The sequence below is a fragment of the Crocodylus siamensis genome, chromosome 3, assembly GCF_052110815.1.
Source record: "Crocodylus siamensis isolate JL-2025a chromosome 3, ASM5211081v1, whole genome shotgun sequence".
Lineage (NCBI taxonomy): Eukaryota > Metazoa > Chordata > Crocodylia > Crocodylidae > Crocodylus > Crocodylus siamensis.
The window spans coordinates 195,718,106-195,731,031 of NC_143397.1; the positions used below are offsets into that span (position 1 = coordinate 195,718,106).

At 40.1% G+C, this 12,926-nt stretch overlaps 1 pseudogene; it reads right to left on the reverse strand.

Annotated features, from left to right (window-relative positions):
- Window positions 1-6,331: 6,331 nt before the first annotated feature.
- On the reverse strand, window positions 6,332-10,883 carry LOC149869289 (4-trimethylaminobutyraldehyde dehydrogenase pseudogene; annotated as a pseudogene).
- Window positions 10,884-12,926: the final 2,043 nt, after the last annotated feature.

Here is a 12,926-nt window from a genome sequence, read left to right on the forward strand (position 1 = left end):
TGATCCACAGTCAGCCAGACAATCTGACAAAAATAGAGTTGGCCTGAGGTGGTAGCTGTTAATTTTCAAGGCTGGTGCTACGAGGGCAAAGATTTACGTAGGAGTAGAGAGCTCATTAGCATGAACATATCATTAATGAACTCTATCCCACTTGCAGTAAACTTCACCTGATTCATTAGAATTTTTATAACTGACTCAGTTTACAGTGAGATGAACTTTTGGGAGTGAAGTCAGTTAACTGCTCTATCGATACACTGAATATGGATTAAGGAATGAACCTGGCAGCAAATATACAAAACTCTGGGGAATTAAATCTCTAGCAGTAGTTCCTGATTTGATATCATCTCTTCTTTGCATTGGAAAGTGGCATTCTCATTCTTCATGTATTGTGCTCATGTTTAAATAATAAAACATTTATCACAAGGTGATATTTCCTATACTTAAACTTAATATCATATTGAATTCGTTATACTGTACCATAGTGAAATAGTCATATTATTAATGCATCATTTGGTGATCTTGCAGTATTAATATATTGAACAGGTCACCAGTTTCTTGCCATATTTGTTCTCTTAATTCACTTGGAAGTTGTCACTGAAGACAGCTTTTCTAGACATGCTGCAAGGAAAGCTTGTGGTGTCATTTCCTCTCATGTGTTTAAAAACAAGTACTTACTGGCTTGCAAAAGAATTCTTAGCCCATGTTTCACATGCTGTTTGACTTCGAATGGCCATGTTTATTTTCCTGAAAAAAATGGAAAAATGGAACTGTTGTTGCAAATGTGGGCTCATTCAAGATTCTGGCGCAAGCTTTTGTACAGTACCTATTTACATAAGCAAAACCCAACCTGCATTTATGCGCTCACAGAAACTTTGGGCCTAATTAATATAGGTCCAGTCATTTAAAAAAAAGCTATCAAGAGCAATAGAACTCTGAAGAATTATAGGAGATGATGATCAGGTGACTAATATAAGCACAAAAGGTACTTGATTGCTTGACTTAAACATGTAAACACAGATGTACATACAGGTTCTAATTTTGCATATAACTTGAAAGATATGAGTTTGTGAGTGAAATGGCCAGTGACATGGTCTTATTTTTAAAGTAAACTTTGTAGTTATGGGAAACAAAACTGAACATGTATATAACTTCAAAGAAACTGTAAGAGATATAAACAAATAAAGGCGTATTCATTTATCAAAGTAAGTGCTCACATAGTAGCTCACATAGTAGTTACACTCTTTGAAAAAAGGCAATATAAAAATGCTTTATGACTTTTCCTTAACTAAAAACATTCTTTGTCTGCTCATAACAACAGTTTGTACATATTAAGAGATTAAACTTCTTGTCTGTATTCTAAAGACTCAGACTTGAGAGCTGCACAAATTACCTTGCATTGAAATGACTAAAAGTAAATTTTCAAAGTAGAGCATGAGATATAGGAGCACAAATCCTGTTAGCAAGTAATGGGATTTTTTGTGTTCTTCCTGTGCACCACAATGCAAAATCAGCTCTGAAACATTCATTATCTCTTTTTATTAAAAGATGATATGGGTTATAAGTGCTGATCTTTCTGTACTGGACAAATGGCCTGTCTTTAACAGGTTAAAACCATGATTACTAACTGGATCCCAGAGAAACCTGGTACTATTCTGTGTTCCTTACTGAATCCCATAGAGATGGGGTAAGTCAACATCTAAAGATCAGCATCTTTAAAGAGTATATGACTAATGGCAGTGTCAAGTTAATTATTTCTTTCCATGAGATCAGACAACCTTCCCAGAGGTATCAGAAATATTTGTTTAAATTAATAGCACTGGATCTTTGATAGATAATTGAATAAATAATCCTTTTAATATCTATATCTCTGTTGATACTACATTTTTTCAAAGTACCACATGCCCTCAAAGGGCACATACAATTTGCTCTGGAGGACAGAATTAAGAAAACAAGATTTTTTGAGGGTCTTCCCTTCTACAGCACAGTCTCACCATGGCTGAGGGCTCCCATGCATGTGTGTCACTCATCCTCTCTTTCTGTCTCCAAAGCTCAAGTTTTAATCATCGCAACCACTGCCAAATTGGCAGCAGCTTTGTGCTGAGCAGCCAGATTTGGCAACTTGATTGAAGTTTCAGTTCTGGATCTGGAAGGAGAGCTTGAGTAATGCTGAGCAACTTTTCTGCATGGGTCCTGGAAGGTAGCACAGCCTCCCATAGCCATTACAGCATTCCCATGCTGCCATGGAAGTCAGTTTCCTTGCTGACTCATAGACCATAGAAAATTAGGGTTGAAATCAGGAGGTCATCTAGTCCAATCCCTTGCTCAAAACAGGACCATCCCTAGCTAAATCATCCCAGGCAATGCTACCTGGGTCTTGAAAACCTCCAAGGATGAAGGTTCTATAATCTCTCTGAGTATCCTGTTCCAGTGCTTTACTACCCTCCTGGTGAGAAAGTGTTTCCTGATATCTAACCTAAACTTACCTTGCTACAACTTGAGACCATTGCTCCTTGTTCTGCCATCTGCCACCATTAAGAACTAATGGTCTAGCTCCATTCTCTTTGGACTCGTTGATCAGGTAGTTGAAGGCTGCTATTAAATCCCCTCTCGGTCTTCTCTTCTCAACACTAAATAAGTCCAGTTCCCTCAGCCTCTCCTCAGAAGTCATGGGCCCCAGCTCCCACATCATTTTCATTACCCTCCACTGGACTTTCTCCAATTTGTCTACACTCTTTCTGTAGTGGGGGTCCCTAACCTGTTCTCTTACCAATGTCAGCTGCTCACTTCCTCCCCAAACTGTGCTGCCAGGTGCAGCAATCTGGGAGCTGGCCTTGCCTGTGAAGACTGGGGTAAAAAAAAATCACTGAATACTTCAGCCTTTTCCAAATCCTTGATTACTAGATTGCCTCCCCCATTCAGGAAGGGACCCAACCTTCCCCTGATCTTCCTCTTGTTTCTGACATACTTGTAGAAACCCTTCTTGTTACCCTTTATGTCCTTTGCAAGTTGCAACTCCACTTGTGTTTTGACCTTCTTGATTTCATCCCTACATGCCTGAGCAATATTCTTATATTCCTTCCTAATTTTCCAAGTTTTTACTTCTTGTAAGCTTCCTGCATATTGGGATGATTCATTCCTGTGCCCTCATTCAGATTTCTTTAAAATGAAACCAGCTGTCTTGGACTCCTTTCCTCCTCAGACTAGCCTTCCAGGGGGTCCTGCCCATAAGTTCCTTGAATGAGTCAAAGTCTGCTTTTCTGAAGTCCAGGGTCCTTACTCTACTCTCTTTCCTTCCTTTCATCAGGATCATCTCAATCATCTCATGGCCACTGCTGCCCAAGTCACTATTCACTACTACATTCCTCACAAATTTGTTGCTGTTTGTGAGTAGCAGGTCAAGAAGAGCATGACATTTAGTTGGTGTCTCCAATACTTGCAGAACTTCTGGGGAACACAACACAACTTCTGGGGAAGTTATCCCCAGCACTCTCAAAAACATCTCAGAAAACTTCTTCTAGCTGTTTGAAGAAAGCCTCACCACCCTAATCATCCTGGTCTGGTGGCCTATAGCAGATATCCTCTACAACATCATCCTTGTTGCCCTCCCCTCTGACCTTAACCCAGAGACTTTCAACAGGCCTATCTCTAGTTTCATCCTGGAGCTCTGAGCAGTCATACAGCTCTTTTACATAAAGCACAACTCCTTCTTTTCTGCCGTCTGCCCTTTCTAACAGTTTATACCCATCCATGACAGTGCTCCAGTCATACAAGCTATCCCACCAAGTCTCTGTTATTTCAGTCACATCATAGTTCCATCACTGTGCAAAGACTTCCAGTTTTTCCTTCCTGTTTCCTAGGCTCTGTGCATTCTTGTACAGACTCCTGAGGTAAATAGCCAATTGCTCTACTTTCTCAGGAACAATGAGAAGGTCTCCCTTTTTGTCCCTTCCCGCTTTTGCTTCTTTCAGGTTATCCATTTCCCCACTTACCTCAGGGCTTTGTAAACCTATTTTAAAGCCCTCCTCACTAGGTTAGTAAGCTTGTCTGTGAAGATGCTCCTCCCTCTCTTCATCAGGTGGATTCCATCTCCTCCTAGCAATCCTTGGAACAACAACCCATAGTTGAAAAAGCCAAAGCTCTGCTGGTGACCATCTCCACAGCCATACACTGATCGGCAGGATGTCTCTGCTTCTACCTGGGCCCTTTCCCTTGACTGGAAGGATTGAGGAGAATACCACCTGAGATCCTGCCCCGTCACACTTGCACCCAGGGACCTGTAGTCACCTTTTATCTACTCAGGATCACCCCTGGCAGTATCATTGGTGCTCATATCGAGGAGCAGCGTGGAGTAGTAGTCAGAGGGCCAAATGAGTATTGGTAATCCTTCTTCTCCTTCTAAAGCATCTGGATCCAGGCTCTGGGCTATCATCAGGCCTCCCAAGACAATAGATCAGGCTGGAAGATGGATGCCTCCATCCCCTTTAAAAGGGAGTCTCCAACCACCATCGCCCATTGCTTCCTTTTGGTGGCAGTAGTCTTGATACACCCAAACTTGCAGAGGCCTGGCCTGGTCTCTTCCACTAATGGAGCATGCTCCATCTCCTCTGTTCCTAGGTCTCCATATCTATTCTTCAGGCAAACTGGTGCAGGTGGAGATGGTTCATTTTGGAGAAAAAAGATGCATGTTGCATGTGAGTAAATACAATACAGATATAGTTATAATGTGCAAAGCATTTTATAAAATCAGTAATAGTCTTTGCCAAGGGGGATGGAAAACTAAGACCTTGATCCTACAAATCTTTTCAGACATATTTAACTTTAGACACAGAAGGGATGCATCTATACATTAATTTCTGCACATTACTTACTGTGCATTTAGTTTAGTACTTGGTTAATGAAATACAAATTAAGTGTATAGTAACTACAGTTACTGCACAATAATGCCAGTGCATGGTTTTTTACTGATGCTTACTGCTCAGTAGCCTAATACTACTGTGCAGTAGCATATTAGCACTGTTTTTGCCCAGCACACCACTGCACATTTTTATTAGGCTAGTGTGCATTAAGCATCTTGTGTAGATGTGCCCAAAGAGTCCTATTAATTTCAATGGGGCTAAACATGTACACAGAGTGTTTGTAGCAGCTTCATGGCCCAATTCTGTAGTCACATCCTGTTAGACTTGGAACAGATTAGCTACTATTTGCATTGTTGCACTTGATCAGATCTGTGTTCAAGCTAATCCCAGTATCTCTATCCAGTAATTCAGAGGAGGCCAACAGAAGCCTTATAGTTGGCACTTAAAGAATGGGCATTTTTTTTTCTCAGCATCCCTCAGTTAGGTGATGGCTAGCATCTTGAAGCTTGGGCATTTGTGTCTTCTGCATAATCTTTTCATCTTTCATAACCCTTGCTATTATAACCCTTAATGTTTTCATTGTCCATATAAATGTCTGATCCTTTTTATTTTAATCTAGTGAATCACTTAGCCTGAAGGCTATCTTGTTGCAATGATTTTTGTAGGCAAATTGCAAATGGTGCAAATAAAAGTATTCCTGTTTATTTGTTTGTGTTTGCTGTAAGAAGAGGGGCTAGTAGAGAAGGACAATAATGCTGGGATTATGCAGTCTCATGAATAGCATGTGTTAAGGATAAGCATGTTTTAAGGATATTTGGACTTAATTTCATAATTATATTTTAGACTGTCGTTCTCAAATATCCATGAAGAGCTAAATTTTAAAGATGGACATAAAATCTCCCAAGCTTTAGGTGACCAATACTTGATATTTTTTGAAAGAAAACAAAAAACAGCTAGATTTTATATATTCATTAGTACCTTGTTATTCTTATATGTGACAACATCTTTCTTTTAAGTTGATGTGTGATTAGACATATTTGTCATTGTTTGTTGTCAGGAAAATGCTAATTGTTTCATTTTAATTTTTTTTAATTGAACATGAGATATATTTTACCAGAAGAACTTTAGATATTTGTGATTTCATATGCACTGCTGTACATATTTTAAATTGTGATGTTCAAAAATGTCTCGTGCTAGTGGTGTAGTAAATATACTTATTAGGGACATAAATGTAAAATGTATTCCTCTGCAGGTAGCCAAAATAGAGGAAAAAATTTTATACAGTATTATGTATGTTATTTGTATGGTCATGTTGTACTAGTAATACTTGCAGAAGATACATAGCAGATCACCATGATTCACAATCCTGCTTTATGAAGTGAGCATTTATTCCCCTTTTCCACTAGGAAAACGGATGAACAATTATCTAGCCCAATGACATTAAGAAAATTAGTGGCAGAGCCACTCAAGGTCTCCTAATTCCCAAATCTTTTTTCTAAACCATATTCCTTTAAGAAAAAAAGTAAGAGAGAGAAAAAAAAAATTGACCTATCCTTTGAGTATCTTTCTCAGAAAAGTAGTGAAGCAAGATGATGGCTGCATGGATGAGTGCTCATTCATTTCACTGCTGTGAAAGCTGTTCACTTGATCTTCAGTAATGTCTGTATGGAAATCTGGTAGTTGCTGGAGGCTTAATCTCCAGTGGCTTTATTTTTTGCACAAATTTTGAGATGGTGTTGAAGATACAAGAAAGGAAGAAGCAGGTGGCAAGTCCCCCAAAGCAGTTCTTGGACCTATAACCTCTTATTGCAACTGGAGTGAAAAAAAAGAGATTCAGCAACTTTGGCCTTCCTGTCACTGTGGCATTGAGACACCTTGGAAGTGTGGCTGCAGATGTTAAAACTGTTTCCAGTGGAAAGATTTCTGTATTATTAGGACAACAATAATTTTATTAGATACTTCCTGAGAAGCTTTCAATTCAAGAATTAATTCACTTAGTCCTGATTGGATAGGTCTGAAGAAGAAAACAATCAGAGAGAATATGGCAGTGGACAGAGGGGGAAGGTCTCTAATCAGAGTTGGTTAGCCCTATCCTTTTCTGCTTGCTTAAGTAATCAAAGACAATTTTACAGTGAAAAACTGAGATTCTCAAAACTACTTTCAAAAAAATTTCTGGTGGTACCCTGCCCCAGTGAAGTCAACAGCAGAATTCATATGGACTATAGCAGGGCCAGGATTTTAAGGCTCTTTAAGGCTGGGATCTGATTTTGCTTCAATTTACATTCAGTATGATTCCACTGAATGTCCCCTATGGAATAGCACCTATTTCATGTACCTCTTAAATATCTTTTTGGTCTAACTAAAATTCATAGTAACACAAGGCTTTAGAAGTATATTTATAGATTCATAGAGATTGTAGGGCTGGAAGGGACCTTGAAGGATCATTGGGTCCAGCCCTCTGCACCCAGCAGGAAAGATAACTGGGGGTCAGGTGACCCCAATGAGGTGACTGTCCAGGCTCCTCTTGAAAATTTGCAGGGTAGGTGACTGCACCACCTCTGGAGGGAGCTTATTCCACAGTCTGGACACCCTGATTGTGAAGAAATTTTTCCTAATGTTGGGCCTGAATCAACCTTCCAGGAGTTTGTGGCCGTTATTCCTGGTTTTCCCCTCAGGTGCCCTGGTGAACAGTTGCTCACGTAGCCCTTGATATACTTCCTTAGTGTATCAGTAAGCTGCCTTTGTGTGCTGAATTTTGTGCCTGTTCTTAAGTCAGAAATAAGGGCTAAAACACCTCCAATTAACACTGTGTGTAATAACACATGAGTATTATACCATATGGCTGAAATGACTGAAAAGTTGCCACCTTACATTACAATTTACTTTAGGCTGGCCACTGCACTAGTTCTAGAATGAGAAGAGTCAAGAAGACTGATCTTCCTGTTTCACTTCTGATATCTTGTTAAAGATTACAAATTCTTTAAAATGAAATTATGGATTTGGCACAATAAAGTGTATTTATCTACATGTCTTGGCCTTGCCACTTGAGTGCAAAATGCCATAGTGAGTGTATGCATGTGTTTCTACACAGAAGTTGATCATCCCAGACACATAGAAACACAGGATGAATAAGGCAGAATGAATAAAAAAAGAAATGGTTCAAATAATGGAAACAAATGGTTTTATGGCAACTAATTATAGAGGGTTGTCAAAAGCATAGCTCAGAGGAAGGAAGGTACAGAGGAAGTACAAAGAAGGGCAACCAAGATGATCAGGGGCATGGAGAACCTACCATGCTAGGAGAAACCAAAAAAACTAGGACTTTTCAGTTCGGAAAGAAGAAGGCTGAGGGGGGATATGATAGAGGTCTATTAAGCCATGAAGAGTGTGGACAAAGTAAATAGAGAACTGTTATTAACCAAGTTCCAGAATTAAAGGGCACCCATTGACGTTAACAGAAGATGGGTTTAAAACTAACAAAAGAAGGTATTTTTATGCAGCTTATAGTTAATTTGTGACATTCATTACCACAAGAGGTGGTAGAGGCAGGTAGTATAACCAGGTTCAAATGGGGACTAGACAAATTCAAGGATGCTAGAAACCATTAATAGCTCTTAAACTGAACAGTCAGGGATATTTCCTCTGGCACCTCTAAGCCAAGGGTGGTAGATGCTGAGGAAGGTATGTCGGGGATAGATCACTCTAGATATATCCTGTTCAATGCTGCTCACCTTCTAAAGCATCCACTCCTGCCACTGTTGAAGGTAAGCCTATTTTCTGTGCAAAAAACTAGTGGGCATAGGTGCACCAAAAGAATGATAAGTCTTCCTGAGTCAGGAAGGCCACCAGAAGCAAAATAACTGATTCCAGGTGCCTGTTGGAAACAGGCCTATTTCTTGTACCAAGGGAATCATGGGCCTAGGTTCATCAAGAAAAGTGTAAGTTTCCTTCAATTAGGGCAGCCACTGGGAGCACAACAACTAATTACAGGGAACAAAAAATTAAAAAACAAACAAACAGGGATGGGAGTGAGAAATCTAGACCTATTGGAGACAGGACTTTTATTTGCTTACTATAACAAGGAGTTAGATGGTTATTTTAAAGTAGTTTCTGAAAGTGTGTATACAAAGATCAATAAGCAACCTACTCCTGGGCATCTGTGGGGGTGGGATGGGGAGCATAGGGTTGTCACACCTCTGTCAGAATGAAAATTGGAGCTGTAGCAGCATCCCACAGCCACTTGGTATCATTATGCACTATCCTCACTACACATGTGCTTGACAGCATCAGCCTGGCCTCTTCATGTGATCACTGCATGTAGCGACAGCCAACTTAGGTTCAAAATGTGTTGTGAAGCCTGTAGACTTGTCAAACTAAGAGAGCTTTAGTAAAGGAAATAGAAGTAGATCATATAGCCCATGTTGTGTCTACTGCTCCTGGGACTGTTCTTCAGCCCTTAAATGTTTGTGTACATTGATTGTAGTAAGACGGGGTTCTTTGGGTGAATCTGATATCTTTTATTAGACCACCTTAAACAGTTGGGGGGAAAACATTTCTTAGCAAGCTTTTGGGTTTAAAACCCCTTTGTCAGGCTGAAGAAGCCTCTGCAATTTGTGTGTGCTTTTCCTGGTAGTAACACTTTTGTAAAGGGAGCCGTAACTGAAGAGAATGAGATTGGGGTGCAGAGTTTTCAGCTGTGAGTCATACTTCATTGCTGCTTTGCTGTTCTGTCTGCCAAACTATGGCATCTTGTACCCTCCAAATGGCAGCTGTATGGGGATTATGTTGTAGTTATTAATGAAGCAAGTTCCAGCCTGGAGAGCAGCCACCACTCTGTAAGCCTGCTGGATATCCCTAGTGAGGACACCAACCGCAAATCCAAATGAGTTGTTATTGGCTCTCTCCACAGTGTTCTCCTTAGTGTCAAATGGCAGGATGGACATTATAGGTCTAAAGAGCTCTTTCAGAAATTGTGTCATCTCTCCAATTACTAGAACAGAGGGTTTCATGTAGTTGCCATTTTTCAGCTTAGGATCTCCACCACATAGCACTTTTGCCTTCTGCTCCTTCACCTGCTTAATGACCCCCTAGACTCGCTCCAAGGGGGCTGGCTAAGGACATTTTTGTGTCCTCCAGAAGCAAGTCTCCCATTTGATCTTCTGGGTATGTTTCACCACTTCCTTTGTGAAGGCATCCAGGATCTCCCTCTGCACAAACACTTGAGTGCCCTTGCTGCAAAACACACCCTGGGTGAGGAAGCTGGCCATCAGAGCTCTTTCTCCAAGATTCAATCAGAGAAGATGATGAGGGGGGATTTTCCCCCCCAGCTCCAGTGTGAGTGGTTTGATCCCTTTGGCTGACATCTCCATGATCTTGATGCCTGTTGGCACACTCTCAGCGAAAGAGACCTTGGCCCTATCTAGGCGATGGTACAGAAACAGGTCACAGGTCACAGCTTCAGCTTGCACCACATTGAACAGTCCTTTGGGTACACCAGGCTTCGTGAAGATCTCTGCCAACATCATCACCTCATGGGGGTGAGGGGGAAAGGCTTGCCAAGACTAGAAAAGACATCCAACAGGCAATCTGGAAGAGGTAGTTCAAGACTTTATCCCAATTCACAACCCGAATGACTCTCTTCTGGTGTAAGCAAAAGATGTCCCAGGAAGCTGGACATGCTGACTTGCTAGGGCCCCTGCTACCTCTGCATAATATTCTGGGCACTGTCAAGTTATATCAAGGTGCACGCTGGCTTCAAAGATGAATTTCCCACGGTTGCTGGTTTCTGCCTAAATAACTTCATCCCTCCATTCCCAAATAATCCTAGCTGCCTCCAGCAGGACTCTGCTCCATTCCATGCCTGATTTCTGACTTCATATTTTAAAATCAGCTTTTGCACTGCACAGCCAAATCTACCTCTTTCTTCCCAAAGTGGATAAATTTACCCATCACGCAACCTGTGGCCAGCTTATGCACTTCCTCATTGTGGCTGCCATTGGTGGGCTGCACCCAGGCCCCTGCATGGTAGTTGAGCAGCTACTGCAGGTGAAGGCAGGATACTAGGCTTGATAAACCTTTGGTCTGATCTAGCACAGCATTTCTTATGTTCTTATGTTTTAATATTAATTTTAGTGATAGTAGAATTATGATCAGCAGAGAATGCATGTGAAGACATCACCCTAAATCACTGAGGAAGAGAGAGAACTCAGGAAAGAAAATGAATGACAACTGAAGGAACTATTTTCCACCAAAAGAATGATGGTAAAGAAGCTGAAAACAAGAATACAACAATAGTTGTTTTTTTTCCTTAATTGAGAACAAAAAGCGAGAGTATTGTATGAAAAGTTAACTGTAATTGTAGCTCAGTGACTAACAGTGAATAGAATACAAATTGGGGGAATGGCTGATTTTTTTTTAAGACAAATGAATTAAAATAAACATCCGTCTAGGAGTTAGTGGAAATAATAGATGCACTTGCACTAAGAAGTTGTTCTCAGGCTGTACTTTTCAGGTATTTTCTTATTTCATTTTTAAATACAACGTGATCCCTACTTTGCCACATGCAGTTGCAACACACACAGCTTTTTCTAATGAAAATCCCAGTAAGGAGTATGATTTTTAGTTTTACTATGTTTTATGAAGTGCTGGTGCCGCTGCACCGTGAATAAGAAGTAGGCTCAGTTATCACTGACAGATTAGCTTATTATGCAGATAAAAGAGATAAAGGATTAGCTTAATAAGGAACAGTTATAATGGAAAAAGACTGCAACTTCATTAAGAAGAACAACTACGGAAGTGGCAGATAAACTTTGCTGTAACTACTGCCTGAAACCCTTTAAGTTACAGTATTCTCAGTGCATGTTCAGATGGCTTGAATAGCTCTTTCCAAATGTGTTTTATTCTGAAGATTACAGCCACCTTTTTACAGTCACTCAGGGTATTTCTTCTCTACTAATGTGGATGGAACCCCCCCACTCTATTTCTTTTCCTTAGTAATGCTAAGAGTAATGCTGTCAGCTTACCAAATTGTTGGTGCAAGGAACAGCTGATATAGAATTGTGTCTCCTCCTGCTTTTAAGTATTGGCAAGGATGGAAAATAACAGATTCATGTCTGTCTCTGTAATATGCCCTGCCAAAATTCAGAGTTAAACCACAGACTGGTCTCCACTCCTCCAAAGCATCGGTGGACATCAATCCTGCAAATGAAGCACCTAATCCAAGTAGCTGACTGCACTCTTCTGCCAGATCCATTCCCAGAATTGGGACCCTCCCATCTCCTATAGGGATGTACATATTCATGCATATACATTGGCCGTGCACTGGAATTATCACTTTTATGAAAGTGTTAGAATAATTCTCATGGCAAACTTAATTTTATTAAAAGAAATAAAGGCCAAAATACTAATTTAATCACGTTCTCAGATTTTTGAGGTTCACTCAGTGACGTGACAAAATATAATATTTAAGAAAGTGCATCTTAAAACTCCTCCAAAGCGTTGTCATTAGAACCAAAGGGTGACTAATAAAATTGAAGAGGTAAATAGTTCAATAAATCTGAATGAAGAGGTTAAAAAAAAAAGGTCAAAATAATACAGTGCCACTAAATCCTTTTCTCTAAGGTATGAATTGCCAATCTGGCACAACTGCCACCCTGAGCTGCTTTGTTTAACAATGAGCTTAATCCAAAAAATAGCTGTCTTTGACAGATGGGCTATCAGTTCTCAAATATGGTAGCCCACTAAATTTATCCTCAGGCATCTTTTGACCCATTATCAAGTGTAAGCATGGTGATGAAAGCATATTTGTTGGAAAGATGTTTGCTGAAGTCATTTTATGAGCTTTCATTAAGCCTCATTCAACTGAAATACTGTAAGCTTATTTAAGGTATTGATAAAGATGAAATCCTTCTGAGGACAGATGATTCCATGTGTGTTAAAAAAGTTATTACTATGAAAGGAGGAACTTTCCTGGCTAAACCCAGTGTCTTTTATGAGTCCAATGCTCAGCTAAGCTCAAGGACTGTTCAGCCCACTGACTGAAATCCCTTATCTTATTCTATTATTTCTGGG